This window comes from Talpa europaea (genome assembly GCF_964194135.1).
Source record: "Talpa europaea genome assembly, chromosome: 12".
Taxonomy (NCBI): domain Eukaryota; kingdom Metazoa; phylum Chordata; class Mammalia; order Eulipotyphla; family Talpidae; genus Talpa; species Talpa europaea.
Window position 1 is genome coordinate 69,324,198 of NC_140079.1, and position 10,419 is coordinate 69,334,616.

Here is a 10,419-nt window from a genome sequence, read left to right on the forward strand (position 1 = left end):
CAACCGGGTTGGGCCAGATTAAGTTGGGACCACGGTCCGAGTCCTTTTTGGAAGACAAACACTTCAAAGTGCACGATCCAGGGTCCAAAACACTGGGTGGGGCCCCGTCCCTGGGTGGGCTCGAACCACCAACCTTTCGGTTAACAGCCGAACGCGCTAACCGATTGCGCCACAGAGACAGGCGAAAGCCAACTTCCTTGTAAGGTCCCTTCACTGAAGAATGAACCGGGCGCGTTCTCCAGATCTTCTTAAAAAGTGTGGTTAGGGTCGCCTTGTATTTTTAACAGAAGGAGCATTATCGTTCCAGGCACGTGAACTCCTCAGGTAGCCTGAGAGAAACTAGTCACCCTCGCAGCACCTGCCTAGACTCGGGACAGGATTCAGCGTCACCGGAGAGGCTGCAACGGTCTTTGGAGAATCCTAAGTGAATGTGCTCTGTGGACTCCCAAGCTCACTTTTGGCTTCGCTCAAAGAATTATAAAAAAAAAACAAAAAAAAAAAAAAACCCTGATTTGTATAGACATTATTACATTGTAAGTGATTTAATGCAAATAATGTGCATTATTACATACAATAATGTGTTAGTTTATATTATTACAATCAATGTTGATCCCGGCAATGTATGTATTCAAGTGCGCCCGAGCTTTAACCCTAACAAGCTTATTACTGTAAAATTTTAAAATACTTTATCACGTGTACCATCATGTCGGCAAAAATGTCATCTCTAAGTCCAAGAGTCTAATATAACACAGTCAGTCTTCCACCCCAGCTGTTGGGGAGGTTTCTAAAAGCACCTCAGGCGTCGGGACAGAACACAGATTGTGAAGGCCTATAACTTAAAGACTTTCACACTGACGCATCCGGATCTAAATATCTGCGGGCAAATACCCCTTATTCCAACGCGATCAACCTAGGGGTGTTCGGCTGGGGCGGGCGGTATCAGGTCTCCTCTCTGCCTAGCAACACGCTCCTCTCTCTGTTCTTGGTCCCTTGAACAGTCGCAGGCTCCTGAAGTCCTATTACCTGCTCTCCAGGCACGCAGCTCTTCCAGCACGCACCTCGCACACAAGCAGCCACTTTCTCTGTTGCCCAAGTACGTGGACCCCTGAAACCTCCCCCCAGAGCCTCCTTCTTTCCGCACCTCATTTTTCTTTCGGTAGGTTCCTGTCTGGGTGCAGGTCAAGTTTTCTGTGATATTAGTGAAAAGAGAATACACAAAGAGAGAGAGATAATGTGCATAAATTATATATGCCTGTGTGTCTTGAGAAGTTTGCAAATGACCTCTAAACTGACATTGTTTTTATGCTTTAAAATTTTGTTTTTCAACGTCTTTTTTTTTATGAAATTGTGGTGAAAATAGTTGCGGTGGGTATGGTTGTTTTTTTAATTTCCTAACTTGGCAAAATAAAAAGTTGTCAACACTATACTCGTCACTAATATTTTGGGGAAAATTTTACTCATCTGTGAAGTTCAACTTTGGAAGTCACTAATTTCATCTTTGCCTCCTTTATTGGATTGACAGCAGAAATTAAAACTCACCAGCTCATTCTAAATACACATACATTTCGTATATTTTACTTTACATGTACACATGACAGCTATCCAAAAAAAGACAAAAAAAGAAAAAGAAAAGCAAAACCAAGACAAAAAAAAAAGTATAAATGGAGTGGTGAAATAAATCCAAATATATCAGTAATCATGATAAATATAAATGGAGAAAACTTGCCAGGTAAAGACAAACTATTTAAAGTGAATTTTATTCTGTTTCAAAGAATGACATCAAAGCATAAATAAACAGAAAGATTGAATATAAACAAATGGCAAAAAGACATGCCAAGAATATTCTAACACTAAGAAAGTTGGCATATAGCTATATGAGACAAAATAAACTTTAAGAAATAATACATTACCATATTATAATAAAAGATTAAACTTATAACAAACATATAATAATGCTAAGCAAATATACCTACTAAAATAGAAGAAAAGTGTAAAAGCCAGAATTACTAGACTTGCAAGGGAAAGTCAACAAATCTATCATTCAGTGGGGAAATTCAGTATTCAGAATTCAGAATACTTCCCTCAGTATTTCAGAGGTCAAATAGAGGAAAATATTACTAGGCATATGGACACAATGTAGAAACTCAGCAACCAATGATTATTGGATATACCTTCTTCTCATATGCACATGGAACATTTATGAAAATTCACTTTACATAAGGCCATAAAACAAGTCTCAACATACATGATGAATCTGTACTATTTGGCACACATTCTCTATTACAAAATATAACTTTTAAAAGCCTCATACATTTGGAAATTTTAAAAACATATGTTTTCAAATAACTCAAGTATCTAAGAATAATTGAATGGAATTTTTAAAAAATTAGTTTTAGTAGCAATAAAAATATAGCATGCCAGGATTGTTGAATGTTCAAAGTTTCACATTTGCACTTAGGGAAAGGACCATCAATATTTAGCATATATACTAAATAACTTTTCTGTTAAATAATTGTTTGAAAATAAACTGAAAATTTTTGGAATGAAATTACCCTTGTTTTAATGAGGGAAACGTATATGCAGTAATTATTCTCAATGGTCAGTATATTTTCTGGATGACGGAAATACGGATGCATTTTATTTCTTGGATTTATTCTCCATATTTTCTGTGACGTCAGAGAGATAGTTGAGTGAAAGAACTTATGTTCAAGTTATATTGACTCCAAAAACCTACACTCAACCTAATTGCAGAGTACCACTTCCAAAGATTTTGGTTCCTTCGCATTACAGATGAAAAAGCAAAGCCCACATAAGTTAAATGACTTGCCCAAAAGCAAACCATTCGTTAGTGGTAAGACCAGAGCTCATCTCTCTGTATCTCTATATCTGGTAATTACATAAAATCTTTGCTTATTCCATATCACCCATTTTAGGGGAGATTATGTCACAAGTTTGCACTCCTCTGTGTAGTATGGTAATGTAAAGTGTGGGAATTTAAAAATTTTGGGCTAGCCACTACTGACAGGGAGGCAGGCAGCCAACAAAGTAAAATGGATTCTGGAATTTTCTGTTAGTTCCTTGGCAGATCAGGTGGAAACTTGCTACAGGGTGAACCACCACCGCATTTAAAGTAAATCCAGGATTAAAATAACCACACCCAATGGAGCAGACGAGAAAAGAGCTCCCTAAAATGGTATTTCAAGAGTGCTGCAGCAGTTTAATCCATGAATGATCTCTGGTTGCTGGCAAATTGTACTACCAGCATATTACAATCCAAGCATGATGGAAGACCCATCTGTAATTTTTGATTTTCTAATGATGAGATTTCAAAATGTCATTTTTAAAAGACGTGATAATTTTAATAAGATGTCTAATTGAGCCCATTATATCCAAAGTATTATCTCAATGTGCAACTCATATAAAAACATTTATATTTTCCATATTTAATCCTCAAAACAGAGTGTATTTTACACTTGCAGGCAGCAGATTTCAACTTGGACCTTAAATTTTCATCAGAAAAACTTAAATCAGTACCTAGATATCAAAAAACTTACAATTGAAAAAGTGGAGTCATATACCCCAGTTTTTGTAAACGTCCTTAAAAGTTCTTCAATAGCTATGTAAGTCTTACTGCTGAATTTAAATTTTCGATTAATTAGTGTCAATCAAATTAAGTGGACTGGAAACTGCACTTTCTCAACCCACTTGCCAACTCTCTTGTGAATCTCTCAGGTATAAACACAAAGGGCCCTCTCCGTGGCTGAGTTTTAGAAAAGATAACCCAGTATACAGAAAAATCCCAAAGATTCCTGCAGAACTGGAGCACAGGCATCCAGCAGATAAAAAAGCTGGTGAAGGAAAATGAACACCTGCGTTGGCCGGGAATCGAACCCGGGTCAACTGCTTGGAAGGCAGCTATGCTCACCACTATACCACCAACGCACCTGATTGGAGAAGTATTTAGATTTTATATAGAAGATGAAGATGACCGTGACTTTTTCGAGGTTTTTGGTCCTTTAGAACCGCCATCTCGGGGCCCCCAGACTTTCCAGGAAGAAAGCCAAGGTCTAGCTCTGCCAGGTGCTCTCCGTCACCTTTTCTCGTCCTGACCCCAGCACTGGGGCGCTCACTCCGGGAACAGTCATTTAGGGCTTGACTTGGAGTGACTGTCCTCTCTGGAGAGAGAACACTGCAAGGGATCCCGGGGAAAACGCATCTGGGTAAGTTAAGAGACTGAATAAGTATAAAATGACCGTCGGAGACAGGTTTATTTTCCCTGCTTTACAAAGGAATCCAGTGAAAGTTCTTGTGTTGTTATAAAAAAGGACAGCATTGATGTTACCTGGCAGCGTGATGCAGCGCTGATGATCGGAAAGTGAATAAATAGAGAGCCGTGCTGGTCCCGTGTGTCAGGATGGCCGAGCGGTCTAAGGCGCTGCGTTCAGGTCGCAGTCTCCCCTGGAGGCGTGGGTTCGAATCCCACTTCTGACAACTAGTACTTTTACTGCTCTAGCCAAGTAAGACTAAATTTCGTAGAAAAACAAGAGTTAATTAACACATTTTTATGCTACCACATACTTCTCTAACCAAGTAAGACTAAATTTCGTAGAAGAACAAGTGTTAATTGACACATTTTTATGCTACCACTCTTTATGTGGTTGTTCTTCGTACTGTGAATTTTAAAGTCTTTTTTTTCCCTATATTATAGGCAGGGTAATGATCTATGAAATCAGGAAGCAGTTGAAACTAAGATCTCTCTCTAACAATGAAAAAAAGTTTTTCCCTTTAGACTCCAGCTTCTCAGGACCTATTTATCCATTCCTTTATTCGACAGTTTATATTGAGTCCTTTCTATGAGCCAAGCACACTAAGGAGGACAGACTGACGAAAAACTCTCAACCCGGATCCCCTTAATTTACTGTAATTGATCTGAGTCTTCATGCTAAGGGTGCAGGGGAGGGTTAAACGTTGGTAAGCTCAGATTCTCCACCTTCTTGCCCGACCCATTTCCACCATCCTAAATGAAAACTGGTTTTGGTGTCACACACACACACACACACACACACGGAAAAGAAACCAACTAACCAAATAGGGGAAAGAAGTAGAAGTAAAAAAAAAAAAAAAAAAAAAAAAACAGATAAACAGGTGGAGTGTATTGTTTCAAGAACTCCTTTTTCTTGAATATCGCAATATGCCACTTTCTGATTTGGAGGAGATGGGTATGAAAAAAAATCGGTCCTTTTAGGAAGACGAAAGAACAGTTAAACAGAAGAGATTGAATGTGCGAGGTTCTGAAGTGTGAGGATGGAAGGATTTTGAGGTTGATTAGTGAAGGTTTGCCAGGCAGGCGTCATTCTTTGTTATTTACTATTATAGATTATGGCCTTGGCAAATACATCTGACATTTCTGAGCCTTAGCTTGCTTGTAGAAAAATGGAAAAATATCAAGATTAAATGAAATACCTTGGGAACTAATTAGAAACGCAGATCTTTGACCTAAAAATCCATATTTTAGAAGATCTCCACATGATTCATATGTCTCAGGTGGGGGAGCCGCGTACCGCGCAGGTGACCTTGCACTTTCTCGCGCCGCCCCATCCTCACCCCGGCTTGCCCGCAGCCCCGTCCAGGTGCGTGCGGCCACAGCCGGCCCCTCCGCAGAGCCCACGACGCAGGCTTGGCGGCCGGGGCACCGGCCAGGAGCCTCGCCCGAGCCAGACAGGCCGGCGCAGAGGCGGGGTCCGGGGCAAGGCAGGTGACCGCTTCCTCCGGGGAGCACGGCCTCCGGCCCTGCGGGGCCCAGTGCATGTGCACCCCGACTCTGCCGCCTGCGGGCGGCAGCGCCTGCGGGAGGCGGCTGGAGCCCGGCTCCTCTCTCGCTTTCCCTGGAACCGGCCCGCCCCGCCGGGCTCCGGCCGCGCGCGGGAGCTTATCTCGTCACGCAGCTGTCCGGGGCCTCCGGCGTCCAGGCCGCCCCGCCCCGCGAGCCTTCGGGGGTCCGCCGCGCAGGCCTCGGCTCGCGCGGTCAGCTCCGGGCGGGAGAGCGGGAGAGCGGGGCCCCGCCGGCCTGGTTCTCCCCTGCAGAGAAACTGCAGCTCCCCGGAGCCCCCAAGGGCGCTCGGCAGAAGCTGGCGGTGGCGCGGCTTCCCGGCACCCACCTTCTCCCCCTCCACTGGGGCAACGGGTCTGCGTGCAGCGACTCGGCAAGAGCCGGAAGCATGTCGCCTCGCGGTGAACCATCAAGGCCAGGAGTTCAAGCAATTAGTATTTGGTAAAACCTTGACATTTCTTTTGACATTTCTTTATCTTGAAACGTAAAGGCGGTGTTTTCAAAATTGTGACGCAAAGGAGGGGCAGAAATGAGGTTAAGGGAAGACACGGCGGCATGGAGCGTGCTGGTGCATTGGTGGTTCAGTGGTAGAATTCTCGCCTGCCACGCGGGAGGCCCGGGTTCGATTCCCGGCCAATGCATGGAGGTGCTTTTTAAAACGTTTTATCATAATTTTTTTTAATTTTTTTTTTTCTTTTTTTTAAGAGTTATGACACTGAAATAAACGGAACCAGTTAGTTGAAACTAGTCTTTAGATTTGGTCCCCACTTTCTCACGCCGACTTCCTCAAGGAGCGGGGACTGAAGGGTGACCTGGGTGCACTGATAGGTGCACCCCCACGCCAGGATTGTCTCTCCACTTCCCGAGACCTGCCCCTAGTCCTCTGTCGCCGCGGAGCTTGGTCCCTAGGGGTCGTGGAAAAGGCGCAGTGTGCGTCTTTCTCTGAGGTCGAGTGGATCTGCGCCCGAGCCCCACATTCTGCCGGCAACAGAGTTCAGTCCAGCCCCAAGAGCAGGAGGGTTGGAGCCGTTCGCAGTGAACAAGGCCGCACTCGTCGTCATCAGTCCTGAGGCCTTGCCATGCCTCGCTTTGTTTGACCCAGAGAGTCATACCATTTGGTTTGTCTGGTGTGTTTATTTGGCGTGGATTTCCACTGAAAAGCTAAACGGCAGAGACAGGAGGGTGGATTTTAAAAAACACGGAGGAAAAAAAAAAAAAAGAAAAGCTCCTGCGGCCTCCCCGTCGGGGAATCGAACCCCGGTCTCCCGCGTGACAGGCGGGGATACTCACCACTATACTAACGAGGACAGCGCCTGGGAGTGGCTTGATCCATACTAATGTTATAGTTTAGTGATATATATTAAAGTTGTCAAAGTGTGATTTCTAGATCGTACATTGTTATTTGTCTATTCTAAAGGAAACTCACTTAAAAAAACAGAAACTAGAAGGGAAATTTTAATTTAAAAAATGTAAGCGGCAAAAATTAAAGTAAAAAATAAGGAAATAACAAAAATGTACCGAAACGAAAAAATAAAATTTAACCAAAAAAAGCTTTTCGCTGTCCCCTTGTTTCTCTTTTATATCTGTGTATCTTTCTCCTATCCCGTCCTTGTCTCCCTCGCTGGATGTCTTTTTGTTTCTCTCCATCCCGTCTTCCCTTCTTTATTACTCCCATCTCCCCCTCCCAATCCGGTTCTCCTGGCAAGCTTCCAGGATGTGAGTGGCCTATGGAAAGGCTCACTTGGCAAGGAACTGCTATCTACAGCCCACAGCTGTAGTGAGGAAATGCAGTTTACCCACATGAACCTTGAGAATAACACAGCCCTGGCCTGCATGCACTTTTGCAGAGATCCTGAGTCAGAGGCCTTCAGTTACTATGTGTTCTGTCTTTTGACAAGACACCACTACAAGGTCCATTTAAGCCCCAGTCAACTGAGCCTGTTCAGAAGCTACAGACACATGTCTTTTGAAATAGAAAAGTCCAACCCTCTCTTAATTATGATACTTAAAACTCCACTCCCAACTGAACACATCATCTGTAGCACAGATGATGAATGACTGGGCACACCAGCCTGCACCTTAGAAATACCCGGTTTCCCCCAAACTCAACAAAGTATAACCTTCTATGTATAATGTCCCTATGAATATTATCATGAATATGTATAACCTCCCTAGAATTTAAAAAAAAAACAAACACTGCAAGCCAGGGAGCCTGGTTTTAGTTCAAAAGACCACTTATCTCCTGGCTTGAACAACCCAACAAACCCTTTTCTGCTTACAATTAAAATAATAAACAAACAAATAAATTTAAAGAATTACAAAAAAGAGAAACTAAAGCCCTTGCCCCATACATGTTTTTACTCTTCCCAGACAGGTCATCATAACCCTTTGGGAAACTCCTGGGCTCTTGAAGGGGACAGGAGGCAAGAGGCTGAGTACAGGCCACTTCTGGAGTGGGTTTCTTTGGTCACCTCCTCCCAGTGTACTGTTAAGAAAGAACTGACAACTGCTGGTAGAGAGACCAACTCCACTAGGAAGGTGATCATTGGGAAAAGGGGAAGAGTGGTGTCCAGGGAAGGCATGTTTGAAAAAAGTATGAGCATGCAAGACTATGAAAGAGTTTCACAGTGGAAAACCACACCTTAAAAGAAAGAATCTAGTCTGTAACTCCAAAGGGAAGAGAAGCTGTTGGTTTTAAAAACATTCACTGAGCTTAGACAGACCTGGCCTGTGTGTCAGATCTTGGATATTTTGGCCAAGGACCTGCAAGAGAAGGGTCTTCACCTCAGACAGAAGAAGATGACGTGGCCTGGGGTATGTGCCTGCACCTATACAGGGTCTGCCTTGTCCAAATTCCTCAAACCTCTCCTAAATCCCAGCATCCTCAAAACCCCACCGAACCCTTAGAGTTGCGGGTATAGCTCTAAAACAGCACCTCTGTAGCTAGATATTAACCACTGCATCACATAGAAATGCCTCCAGTTTCATTTACTTCTTTAATTGAATCTTCAATTCAGAGATGTTCAAGTATAGAAAAGTTATGTATGCAGTGCAAACATTATTCATAAACTTAAACATATCCTTTTCTGTTTAGCAATAATTTGAATATTTTTAAAAGTGGGACATTCAAGTGATGACTTAGATGTTGTGGAGTTATTACTTGGCAGGAAGTAACCATGCCCCTCTGAGCTGTGCTTGTTTATAGGAACCAAGGGAGGGGCCTCCCTGGTGGCACAAGGGGCTAAGCACGGCACTGTGAAGTAATCTACAGCCTCTGCAGCACTAGTTCAATCGCCGGCTGCCCAGGGAGCAATCTACATGGCACAGCAGACCTCTCCTGTCGTGTCCACTGCTCCCCTCAGCAGTGTATTGCAGTCTACCTGTTCTGTTTCCCACTCTGTCTCTGGTGAACCCCCTCGCCACCCACCCCACCCCCCTCGCACCTCTGGCCTATACCCCAGCTCTTGTATGCATACATAAATAAATCTTTATTTAAAAAAAAAAGGAACCAAGGGAAGATGCTAGCAAGCACAGGACCAGGCCAAAGACAGCATTGGGGTGGTGGTGGTGGTGGCATGTGTAAAAGGAAATGTATGCAAAACAGTCTAGTGCAAAAAGAAGTCACCTCCCCCTGATCACTGGAACCCCACTTTAGGCCTCTGACATGTAATAAAGGACCCAATAAAGAACCCCACATCATCTTGCTCAGGGAAAAGATATCCTTTGAGCATGAGCTCACATATTCTGAGCAGGGGATTACATTGCCCTAAACGTAATCTGAGAAGTCTCATTACTAATTGTTCCATGTAATAATTGTTGAAAAGAATGCACAGTGTCAACTTTTCTAAAATTATATTGAGGAAGGTGAAAGGTTCGGCGCAGTAAAGAAAAGGAGAGCCAGGCTAAATTTCTCAAAGGCAGGGAAAATTTATTGCGCCTGGGGCGGACCTCATGGACCCAAGGTGGGGGTCCGTGAAGCAGCGCACGTTGTCAGGGGGAGGCGGGCTTTTATAGGGTGAGGAGAGGTCAGGTGGGAAACTGGGTTCCTACAGCGGGGGGAAAAAGTTTGTAGGGTGGGGGGAGTTTCTTTGTCTGAGAAAAGATTTGTAGGGAGGGGGAGGTTCATTTCTGAATCCTCTAGGCAGGCTTCTGCATTCCTGTTCCCAGGTGGGCTACCTGGTGGGTTTTTGCATTCCGGCCTCCTGCATGGACTTTTCATAACAGCCTTTTGTTGATAGGAAAAGGGGCGACAGTTCTTTCTTTGGCTACTTCCTGCTGAAAGGGGGCGGAAGACCAAGGGGGTGTCTCAGGCCTGGTTATGAGGGTCTTCTGCAGGGATGCGAGAATGTGGGTGGAGAAGGAGTTGGTTAAAGGTGGTAGGAGACATTTCCTGAATGCGAGCCTGTATGAATTTTAGGAGGCAAGGAGCGAAAACAAAAAATAAGGTTATCATTAATATTGACCCCAAGAGTGGAAGGAGCCATGACACTATAGGATTTTGAAACCATGTCAGCAGAGTTGGAGCTTCCGCTTTTACTAGTAATAACATTCTTCCCTTAGGAACAGGCAGGTACCCCCCATATTCTTTG